A 12,213-nucleotide genomic window follows, 5' to 3' on the forward strand; every position below is an offset into this window, starting at 1 on the left:
CAGAGATGCATGTGTGGGATTATCTGGTCTAGGTACATCTTGGGGTGGTCCAGGAGGAGCTGGAGAACCTGGGTAAAGAGAGGGACATGGGCTTCTTTCCTCCTTCTTGGATGGACTACTAGAAACAACTGGAATGGACTTAAGACACATTTAAATGTTCAGTCGTAGAATAAAACCAGATTAAGATTAATGCACAATCTGACATGCACTCAAATTTGAACAATCTGACACAAAAAAATCTAATTAAAAAGTTGACACATAAGAGGACTGAACAGTAAACACAATAGGAGCTGCTGTGCTGTAAATAAAGAAATGTACAGTGCTGTATAAAGATATGCAGGGAGGAAGAGGAAGTAGATAAATACAATTAATGTGAAGTAATTGTCCACTTATTCAAATCGCATAATAGATAAAGACAACATAGTAAGTGCCCTTGCATATAATAAGGCCAGTAAAACACAAAATTAACATGATATAAGCAAAGATTGATGCTTAGTTAGAGCGTTAGAGTTAGAGTCAACGCAGAAAGACATCAAGTAAACATGCACACGCACACACACAGGAAGAGAGAGAGAGAGAGAGAGAGAGAGAGAGGGAGAGAGGGAGAGAGCAGGCAGCAAAACAAAGACAAAGCCTTTGTAGACAGGGAGGGCCGAGCATACAGGCGGGAATAAATCAGTGATCCAGCCAGGCAGAGGAGGTGTATTTCACACTCAAGGAGCGGCATACTCCGAGCTGAACCAGGGGTCATTAATCTCTATGAGACAAGCCCTCTGGCCCGGAGCTGGCACAGGTAACCTAAACCGGCTGGGCCCGGGCAATGGGTCTACCTCACTAATGGTCTCATTGTGTTATCAGTTGTCAGGTAGTACAGAGCTGATGGTGTTGACCTAGATGGAAGTGTGCCCCAGCCTACAGCTACAAACCCCCCTGGTACAGCAGCAGCAGTGGTATTCAGGCTGGATGTGGGTCTGGATCTGGGCAGGGAGGTTAGACTGGCAGGGGCTGGTACAAAGGGACCACTGTTGGGTCCATAACTCCAAATCTGTTTATTATTTATGAATCGTTACTTGTATCCAAAGGAATTTCTGAATGACTCTTATTTTATCTTCTCTTTGGTATCACTCCAAGCATGCTGTGCACCATCCAATGATCAAGGGAGGCCACTAACATTGATTTATAATGATGCTGTCATCTTTGGGTTCAGTGCATTCACAGCAGAGGGAATGTTTCCAAAATACATAAAGTTTGTTTGTTGTTCTTGATGGTGATTATGGTGATGATGATGATGATGATGATGAAGATGATAAAACTGAGTTAAACGAGCAAAAGAAAAGGCAGAGATTCAAAAGAAATGTGTGAAACATGGGGAGAATAAGCAAGTCAAGATTTAGAATCAATCATAGATCACTGAGGAGCCCAGTTATATGTCCAACTACATCATTTCGTTTTCAGTGTCTCATCAAACCAGCTATGGTGTCTCCAATCAAGACCTGTTGTCACATTGACTATCATGATGACACATTAATAACTTTTATATTCCTCTGGATGTTTCCAACAGCCCAGGCTTTGAATGTAGCTCAGTCTAATGGTACTGATAAATAACTGATAAAGAATTTAATTTAATTTGAATAATTGAGTAAGTATTATTACAAGAATGTATTATTCTGACAACATAAACTGCATTATTGATCTATTTTGCTCAAGAGAACACCAACTGTGAGTAGTGGAGCAGTTTATGTGTCAAGATTCAACTTTCCTCCAATAATCCTAAATAATACTGACCTGTTCCGCCTCCTATAGCCTTCATCAAACCACGCCATGCGTTTACATGATCATATCTTGGTCCGACTTAAGGTCTCAGTCAAACATGTATCGGATCGTTGTAAATGTAGCTATTATACCGTCAAACAAGTCAAATTATTGCAGTGAAAGTTCGACCGGGCATCAGTGAATCCTCCTCCAAAGTATCATGTAACTCATGAAGAAGCACCATTACTTATTGATCATTCCTCCTACGGCTTTAACATCCATGTAGGAGAGGACATAAGTGTAATAATGAACCAATTATTGGACATTAAGATGGTTGGATTTAAATTAAGGATATTCTAATATATCTTCTAGAATGTGGGAAAGATCTTTAGAGGTTAGAGGTCAGGATCACGATGTAATGAAAAGCAGCCGAAGCAAATGCTGGAACCCTGAGCAATGCTTCTTTGCGATTGGAGGAAACTGGTTGTATTGACGTTCGTACATTCATACTGACATACACACACATTTCCATTATAGTCGTCTAAGATAAGAAGATAGGACTTCCTGTTTGACTGCAGGGATGTTGTGTTGTGGTATTGCAGCATTGTTCCACTATGGACACACACAGGGGCCCCTATGACTGAATTAGACACACAAATGAGAGAGTGATTCAAACAAATAGGTTGGATAATATCACAATTTAAGTTCGAGACTGGAGAGGGAGACGTGTTCGGTACAAATGTGGTGAAGTAGCGCTGCATGGTAATGAGTGTGAGGAGCCATTACTCTCCAGATTGATGATGGTGTAATCACACCCGTGTTCTCTGCAGGCACACATACTAACACAATGTTGTAGATAGTGAAAGAAAGCCATGCACAAAGAAGATCCAAGTCCCCTCTTTCAGTGAAGCGTCTTCATCATCAAGGGTAACTGGAACATTGTCCTTGCATCCCTGGATTATTTACAACCCAGTTTGATAATCTACTGCACAAACAACTGACAGAACCTATATCACAGACATATTCCACAGACAGCGTACTGTAAATCCATTCCCTCTAAACTCCCCGCTTTATGTGCAGTGCGCATTTGAAACAATGTGTGTGGTGTGTGTGTGTGTGTGTGTGTGTGTGTGTGTGTGATGGATGGTGACTCACTGGGTTCAGCCAGTGTAATACAGTTACCAAGCCCCCTAACAGCTCTCAGACAGGTTGTAAAAGTAGCACCGAGTGGAGAGTGCTCTAATGAAAACCACAGCCATGATGTTCACCCCCCACCTCCAACCCAAGAAGGCGTCTTTATGACATTGGCACACCAATCTGCCCGTTCCTTAGCCCCCCCCCCCCCCCCTCCCCTTCTTCTTCTTCCTGGCCAAACTCTCCCTCCCTCATCTCACCTAACAGATGGAGGTGTCAGTGGATTTCCTCTGGAACACAAGGCGAGGCGGGAGCTAGCCCACTCATTTGCATGTTCTGGAGTGAGGAGTTGTCTGTTTGGGTCAAAGAGGCTTTTAGTTCACCTGCCTGTGCGGTCCGTCTGCAAGGAGAGGTCAAGGGTAGATCAGCAGTGACGGAGGCAGAAGCCTTGTGCAGTAAAACCTCTGGGTGGACTCTGCTTGCATGATAACGACAAATCCAGCTCAGAGAAACAATGCATGCTCCAATCCAGGCTCCCTCGGTCTAATCAGTGCTTTTATACAAAATCATCCTCCTGAGTGTTTGTGTTAACTGGGATTAAAGGCAGAAATACAGATAAGCACGTACATGGAGACAGTCCACAGGTTTCTGCTGCTCTCAGGCCTGATGAAGGCAGGAGGAGGTGAGTGGAATGTCTGACTAAGATGTAATGTAAAGGTACTGAGAGTAAACAGAAGAGGGCAGCTGGACTGATTCAACCTTCCCTCACTGGCTGTGTGGCAGATACAAATCTATTACCGAGCTCTCTGCAGGGTTTCTTTTCCTTTTTGTGTGACCTGTGCACATAAAACAAATTATCACCATAAACATCAGGATCTGTTTTGTGTGTTTGTGTTCATGCTTGTGTTTTTGTTCCTGGGTGGGCGTGGCTACCTGATCTCTGTTCCTGCCCTCTGACTGCACACACCTGACGCTCATTGAGTGCTAATCAGTCAGCCTCAGTGTGTAGTCTCTCTCCAGGTGATGCAGCCAAGCCTCGCCACTTCAGTTCCGTGTTGTATCCAGTTTTGATGCACCAATTGAATCCGTTTTGTTTCATGGTGCGTTTAGTCGGGCCTTGCTTGCTGTTTTGTTTTGGTGAGTGGACCTTTTTGTCGTTCCTGTTCTCCAGTATTCTGTTTTTGGGATCCACTCACTCTGGCTTGTCAGCGTCTCCAGCAGCAGCACAGCCCTGCCTCTGTGTCTCCTGCTTCATCCTGGTTGTGTTTATTTCATTAAATCCCAGTATTTCACCTGATTCCTGTTCTGGTCTCTGTGTTCTACATAATTCGGTCCAACATTAAAACAACCTCGATCGCTACAGATCACAACACAAAGTTTGAAAGTGCATGTGAACATACAGAGTGTGTCGGCTTCACAGTTTTAGGGTGAACTACTTATGAATCCAATAACATGGGAAAGCCTCTGTATTAGTTACAGATTGTTAGTAGTTTTAATTAGTTACACATTGTAACTCTAGTTGTACAATCACGGATGGAGCTCTGTAATGAGTCACCCTGAGTGGACATGTGTCCAATCAGAATGGGTGGATGTGGCATTGTTTCCTTTCTTCTTCTGATATTGTTCCATACATTTCAAAATGTTACATCCAGACTAAAGGACGCCGTCTCCAATGTGTTCCTAAAGCTACACACTTATTGTAATAAAGTTATCTCGAGTAATACAATCGTCCATGAACACGTATGTTAACCATCACACATGTAGTCCAAAAGCCTCCATTTCCCATGGATGCTCATGTTTTGTTCAAGCAGACGTTTGGTTTTATTTATTAGACATGACTCAATAATGTATCAGATATGTCAGTTTGTCAGAGTTTACAGGCTTTATTTTACGTGTGTATGATTCAATATTAAACTTTAACGGTGCCTGGAGTGTTTGGGACGTAAAGGCTGGCGCGTCGCGATGACGTGAGACGGCCGGGTGAAAGCGTGGATTTCGTCGGAGAAACAAGCTGCGGCTAAAAACAGCTGATGATCGTGCGGCCATCACTTTAAGTGTGTGAATATCTGAGAAACACCAAACGATCTACTGCGCTGTCAGCTCTTTCAACTCAGTCAACTCACAGCTGTTTAACTGCTCACTTGAAACGAAGCGTGCCAGAGTCCAGACGGCAGCAGGACGGCGCTGTGAGTCCTGTTTAGTTTGTGTATTATATAATATTATATATGTATGATGTCATTAAGTATATTTGATTTCATGTTGGGCTGCTAAACTTCCGGTTGCACAGTTCTTCTTTCTTAAAGTGACTTGACTATTACATTGTTTCATTTATTTGTTGTTTTGCTAAATGCAGGTAGCACTTGATCACTCTGACTTGAATTGACTGAGCGCTTGCTTTCATTTTATTTTGGAGAGATTTGATGTTACTGGGCTCTTTGTTGTTGTGGAATGATGCAGGTCAGACTTTTGCTCCCCCAGGATTCTTGATGTTGTCGCTCTTTCCAAAATGTTTCTGAACATTCTCATGTGGCTTCTGTTGATCTATTCTGGTTCGCTTTGAATTCCTTGTGTCTGAAACGAAATTATGCCGACTCAGGGATAAAAATAACAATGAGTCCCTGTGAACAAATCCAACATGTATACGTCTGTAAGCCCCTAATGGAGGAAAGCAATTAGTTTAGCACATTTATCCACATTCTCTGATCTATAAATGATCTGTTTAGTGTTTACCTTCACTCCTACACCTGCTGCTTCATGATTAAGTATGAATGTATCTATATATGTTTCTCCCTCCATAGTGTGTATTTACATTTTATTGACCCAATAAGGTTGCACTGGATTTAGCTTGTTCCACTCACACACATTCCCGTTCCCCCTGTGGCTCACATTTCTTCATCAACTAGCAGAAAGTAAAAGCATAAGTCAATCTCTGTGTTTCTGAATCTCTCACACTGACGCAAAAAAAAAAAATGCTGTTACCATATGCAGATCTGAAGTTATATGTCAGCGTCAAACATCTTCCGAAACCTGTGATGTTCAGCCGATGAGACAGATGGTTCATTAGAGAATCACAAGTATCCAGCTCAGTCTTTCACTCAGACCTCAGAGGCTCAGACTGAAGCTGCAGCAGTGGGATTGGTCTGTTTGTGGAGAACATGACAATGATTTTCACATCAGGTATACAACAAATAGTTCAATCAAAGTCCAGGTTCCTCCCCTGTGTGTGTGTGTGTGTGTGTGTGTGTGTGTGTGTGTGTGTGTGTGTGTGTGTGTGTGTGTGTGTGTGTGTGTGTGTGTGTGTGTGTGTGTGTGTGTGTGTGTGTGTGTGTGTGTGTGTGTGTGGAGCGTTCTGTATGTTCTCCTGTCTCTCACTTTATCTGCATCTTTTCTTTCTGGAAAGTACCAAGTTTTAGTTTCCATGGCAACATCTTTTTCCTTCACTCGACAACTTGGAGTTGAGAAGATTTCAGCTTCTTTGCTGAATAACATCATCATGGTCAAACTCATGCTCACAGCTTTGATTCAAACCGCTTCTGCTGCCATTAAGATAATAATGGATGCGATGATGTAATGATTGATGAGATCGTCTCAGCAGCCATGTAAACAAGCATTCCTCCCCTTTGTTGTGTTGCCCACATGTTTGACCCTCACCTGCCTTAGCCAGCTGTAGTTCCTGCTTGTCATTGTGATTTTGGGCTGTCCACCTTTTTCATCTTGTCTGTTTATAGACCCACTACCTGCAGGACTTGTGTCAGATTCCAACCCATGTCCCCCTCATGGCCATGTCTCTTTCTGTTTCCTCTCCAGCCAGTTGTCCCCTCCCTGGCTAGTCTTCTGCTCTTGTCTCTGCCAGCCAGTTGTCTGCTCGAGTCTCTGCTAGACAGCTCCTCACCCCTGTCTGCTCCCACAAGCCCTCTGCTAGTCACACACACTTCATGTCTACCTGTGTCTCGTCTAAATCTCCTCACATGATGGTGACCCTCTAGTCAGGTTATCAGTCAGGTTCAGATCTTTCTCTTGTGGTTGCCATTGATGGCCTGCAATCTAAGCCAAGGTTAAATTGTGATTGTTTCTGTATAACTGTTGTCTTCCTGGTTCTAGTTTTGGTTCAGTTTGGTAGAAATACAAATGTTTGTTCTATTGGCAAACCTGGTGACAGCCGCCCCTGTTCCCTGCCTGCGACTGAGGAGCTGGTGTTCAGAGAGGAAGGGAGGGATGAGGGGAGCTGTTGGGTGGAGCTTTTCATTCAGTTCCCCAGTGGCTCGGTCTGTGTTTCTGTAGCATTGTGTTAAATGATTTATTTATGGTGACAGGGAGCCTCTGTCACAGGTTTTCAAAAGTTCATGTAAACAAATTAACCTGTGTAAGACCTTACCAGAGGAGGGCCAACAGCCAGGCAATTCATTTGAATAAAATGAAGCCACTGAGTGTAACACACTGTGCCAAACAGCCAGGGAGGGGATGAAAGGTTGCATGGAGATTAATCTGTAAAGAGCTTCAGTGTAGCTCTCACATTCACTGAGCCTGACACGCTGCAGGGCAGTGCACCGCAAACTTACATTACCAATATCAATATCAGCCCTCATACTACTATGACCAATAATGATAAATTGATTTGTGGAGCGCTTTTCATTATACAGGTTTACAAAGAAGGTTTACAAGAGCAAACGAGACGAGACTGTTTAAAAGCATTATTGCCTTTCATCACAGTTAGGACAAATACTCTAAGTATTGTGTGCATGTAAACTTACTGTCTGATGCTGAACAGACCATTCAAGAGTTCTGGTCTAACATAAGTGAATATCTGAGTGTCCAGATTGAAGACTTCCTTCAGAATCATATACTCTGCTATGCCGTATAAGCATCACTCACACAAACATGACATTAGGATCATTCATGTATATTTCCATCCCTATTATTGTTAAATGGAGCCTTTGCTTTAATCAGTGCTTCTTCTACGCTGCCATTTAGAGCCTGATACTAATTTCCATTTTAAGGAAATGAGCTTTCTTCAGTTCATTAATATGATAATATCAGCCACCCTGCTGCTGCTACAATGCTTCTCTCCCATGGAAAGTAATTGTCCATTTACACAGAGTCCTTCCCCTAAGTAATATATTCCAAATGATTGAATTCTGCTGTAGACAGACCAAAAAACTAATATGTTGACTTTCTTTGAAGGTTTCAGACATTCATTGTCAATTGTTTAATGAGGAAAGTTAATCAAGGGGTGTCGAAATAATCCCCCCATTACCATAAACAATGAGAGATGTTTCAGACAGGATAAAGAGCTGTGACTCGCTCTCTCTCTCCTCATTACTAAAGCTTTAAATCAATCAAGCAATGTGGGTGTTTGATCTGCAGGCGTTTTCCAGCTAAAGTAACAGAAAATCCCTCTAAAAATCTGTATTCATGATGTGAGAAGGAACAATCGAATCTCTATGCTTCTGCATTTACAGGTTTGACTTAACAGCCTCTATTACAAACATGTTGCTATGACATCACTGTTTCAATAGGGAATAATAATCTATGATCACCTTCATAATGTCAGTCTACAGGTGCACATGATGATGTTTCATATTTATATACGTTTATGGCCAAATGTACCTTACATGTTGCTTCATCAGCGTTATAGGGAGAGTTTAGGGAAAAGCTTCATTACAAGGCAGTGATTGTTTACACACTTGAGCATATAACGACATCATGTAGGTCTGCTTCTCTCAGTAAGAGGATTAATCCTGATTTAACTCTGGTTATGGTGTTTAATTGACATTTGGGGAAAAGAAATTGGACTTATTGCCTTAATCAAAGTGTAATCCAGGTTGAACTGCATGTTGAGTGTGATGAAATCAGTGTGACTGATGGTTTCCAGTGTTGGGGGTTAACAACGCTCCTATCCAAACGACTGAAGTCAGTAGCTTGACAGGAGCACAGCTATTCTCAAAACAGTGTAGCTTTTCCAGTAGCTTACTATTTGGAAAGATGTCTGTTTTCAGGAGGAGGAGCTGTGATCCAGGGTGATGAAGGAGATTCTGTCAGTCAGTCAGTCAGATAATTAAGTATAAAATCGTGTAGGTTTTTTTGTAGTTGATGACAAATGTGTCCTATTAACACCCTTAAAGCGTGACGTGACTCAGAGGCTTGAGGTGATGAGGAGGGAGGAAGAGGAGGGTGAGACTCTCGGCACAATCAGTGTTTCATCTGTACTGTATGAGACTCAAGCTCAGACGTGGCAGATCTTTGCAGGTCACTACCCAGGAGGCCTGCAGACGCCGGCTCAGCGACCTCCTGAACTCTGGACGTCAACACTGGAGGCATGTTAGCGCCCCGAGCGCCGCGCTGCCAGGTTCAGAGATTTACAAAGTTTCAGGGTTTTGTATGGGCATGACACGGAATTTGTTAGAGGAATAAAAAGTGAGAGGAAAGAGGAGGAAAAGGAGTGAAAACAAAGAATGTGATAGATGGCTGACTGTGATGCCTCATGAGGGTTTAGAGAAAGAGAGAGAGAAGAGGAGAGGGAGAGGAGAGGGAGCCAGAGGAGGGCCGTCAGCTGTACAATGAAAGAGGCAAAGTAAAGGAAAAAGAAGCCTTTGGCAATGAACGCACCTGAAATCCATTCAAATTAAAGCCCAAGCCAACCAAAGTCTTCACATGAATACAAAAGAGAGGCTTAGCTGTTTTTGTTTGTTGGAGCCCTGAGAGAATAAAATCAAAAAAACACACACATTAAAACTCCTCTGTTCCTTGTTGTTGTTGTGTACATGTGTGTTTGTCTGGTTGCCCGTCTGGAAGTCCCACTGCTCAAGTGTGTGTGTGTGTGTGTGTGTGTGTGTGTGTGTGGATGTTTGCTTGGTTATTTGTTGACTTGTATGTGTGTGTGTGTGTGTATAGCTCGGGGTAGACGAGGATCAGGGAGCGAGGGACCTGGGGAGTTCTGGGAAAGGTCGTGAGGCTCAGTGTCTTGGCATGGTGGCATATTTCATTTATAAGCTCGCTGGGGCAGAGCTGTGCTGCAGGGAAGATTAAGCTGTAACTCTTCACTTTGTGCCCAAAATCACAGGGCATGTTCCATTAGTGAGGAGGGAGGAAGCGTTATCGGGACCCACCAGTAAATTAATGATGTTATTGTGGTGTGGAGTTCAACACCGCAACACACTTTTTGAGTATGTATTTATTTATTTAGTTGTGTTTCTGTCTCACTGTTGTGCTGGAGAGGGAGAGAGAGAGAGGGGGAGAGGGAGGGAGAGAGAGAGGGAGGGAGAGAGGGAAAGAGAGAGAAGGATTACAAGAAGGCAATTATGTGGTGTCCAACTAAAGAGCATTTGTGATAAGCTTTGACTTGTTAACACCAGGACTAAGAAGAGGGAAGTGAAGTTAACGGCCCTTCAGCTCTTATGCATCAGGACACAGAGGCGTTCACAGGTCGGATCAGGATGGACGTGGATTCACAAATTTGTTTTATTAGATAAGTCAAAGTAAAACTGTACCTCTTCCTCAAGCTCTGTGCCCGTTTGTGTTCCACCTTTCTGCCGTCCTCCTCTGCTTGCTGGTGCTGTGGCGCTCAGCTGCTCGGGTTTCCTCACAGGTGCCTCATTCAGAAAGTTTGAGATGCTTGAAACGTAGGCCTATAACCGGGAAAACTCATCTTTACAGCCAGATTTCAAAATATATTATAAGGAAATGAGCGTGAAGTGGCCTGCAAAGCTCCACTGCAGGCGGGGGGATCCAGCAATAAGCAGCATATTATTTAGGAAGGATTTGTGTTGGTTTTTACTGCTGTGAAATACAAACCCTTCAGCTGCGCAGACACACCTGAGACTTCCACAGCTATAAAATGCCTTAATACCTCCACAATAATTCGCGGGAGAGTATGTATGCAGCTCACACACACACACACACACACACACACACACACACACACACACACACACGTATGAGCCGTGCTCGTCCCACTTAAGGGGGCTGACAGGAGAACAAGATAGTGCTGCATCTGTGCGTTCCATAGTTTATTATTTAACATATTTCACACTCCTTTCACCTTTAGCACAGCTCGATACTGTCTGACGGCTGACCTTTAGTGGGCGAATGAGAAAGGCCTGTAGCTGTAAGCACCCACTCGCACACCGCGAGGAGGAATTGGCAAGTGCACACACAATTCTAAGAAGGTCATAGCCTAAAGCAGTCAATAAGAGTGGTGAGCATTTGTGTTTGCCAATACATTCTGACACACGGACACTTGGCACAAACAAGCAGTGCTCAGAAACATTAATGCATATTCAGGTTTGTAATATGCATACATTAAAATAGGAAAGCTTTGTTTTGCCGTCGGAATGAAAGCAGGCCTCTTCTTAACCTCGGTGCAACCTTTATTAGTTTATGCAAACCAGCTTTAATGGGGCCTTTGACACTCAGCTGTTGTTGCAGCAGTTAAACAGCCAGACACACAAACAGGCAGGAAACCAGGGGAGGAAAACTCTCTCTCACACACACACACACACACACACACACGCGCACACACACACAGTGCACGCGCTCACTGCTCCAGAATCCTGCAGAGAGGAACATTAAGTCATACAAACACCTTGAGTGTCAGCCTTGGCTGTGAAAGGTGGGAAGATGGATGATCCTGTGCCTCGGCTGCTCAGGCAGTGATGAATGACCAGATAATTTTCAGGCCGCACACACAAACATGAGCTTATACACACACACACACACACAGGCGCTTGTACCATTTGCACAAACGTGCTAAACAACACGCATGTGCACTGATTCATGTGTAGTAACAAGAACACACACACACACACACACACACACACACACACACACACACACACACACACACACACACACACACACACACACACACACACACACACACACGCGCGCGCGCGCGCGCGCGCGCGCACAAATGTAAAGAAGCACATAGCTAAAAAACACATTTAGCTCGAAATACACACAGACAAGGACACACGCTTACACACACACTCAACACATACACGTCTGCATAGAAGTGACTCACACACTCACACGCAGCAGATTCACATGGCTCCTGCTCCTCCGTGTGGTCCTGGTCCTCCTGGTAGTGATGTATGTGCTCATCCATCTGAGGCGGTGACAGAGCAGACAGGCCGTCTGTGCGTCCATAGGGTCACACATTATACTCAGCCTCTGTCCTTCGCGCCATACGTCTTCCTGCTGCGCTCCCCCCCTGACTGACCGCTGACACAATGACTTGATCCGGGAGGAATCCATCGCTGTTCCATTGATTGAAAACAGACAGACGGAGGCGAAATGATATTGGTTCAATATTTAATAAAGAAAACAAGG

Source organism: Genypterus blacodes, unplaced genomic scaffold (assembly GCF_046128005.1).
Source record: "Genypterus blacodes isolate CSIRO-AG114 ecotype Tasmania unplaced genomic scaffold, CSIRO-AGI_Gbla_v1 ptg000258l_1, whole genome shotgun sequence".
In the NCBI taxonomy this organism is placed as follows: domain Eukaryota; kingdom Metazoa; phylum Chordata; class Actinopteri; order Ophidiiformes; family Ophidiidae; genus Genypterus; species Genypterus blacodes.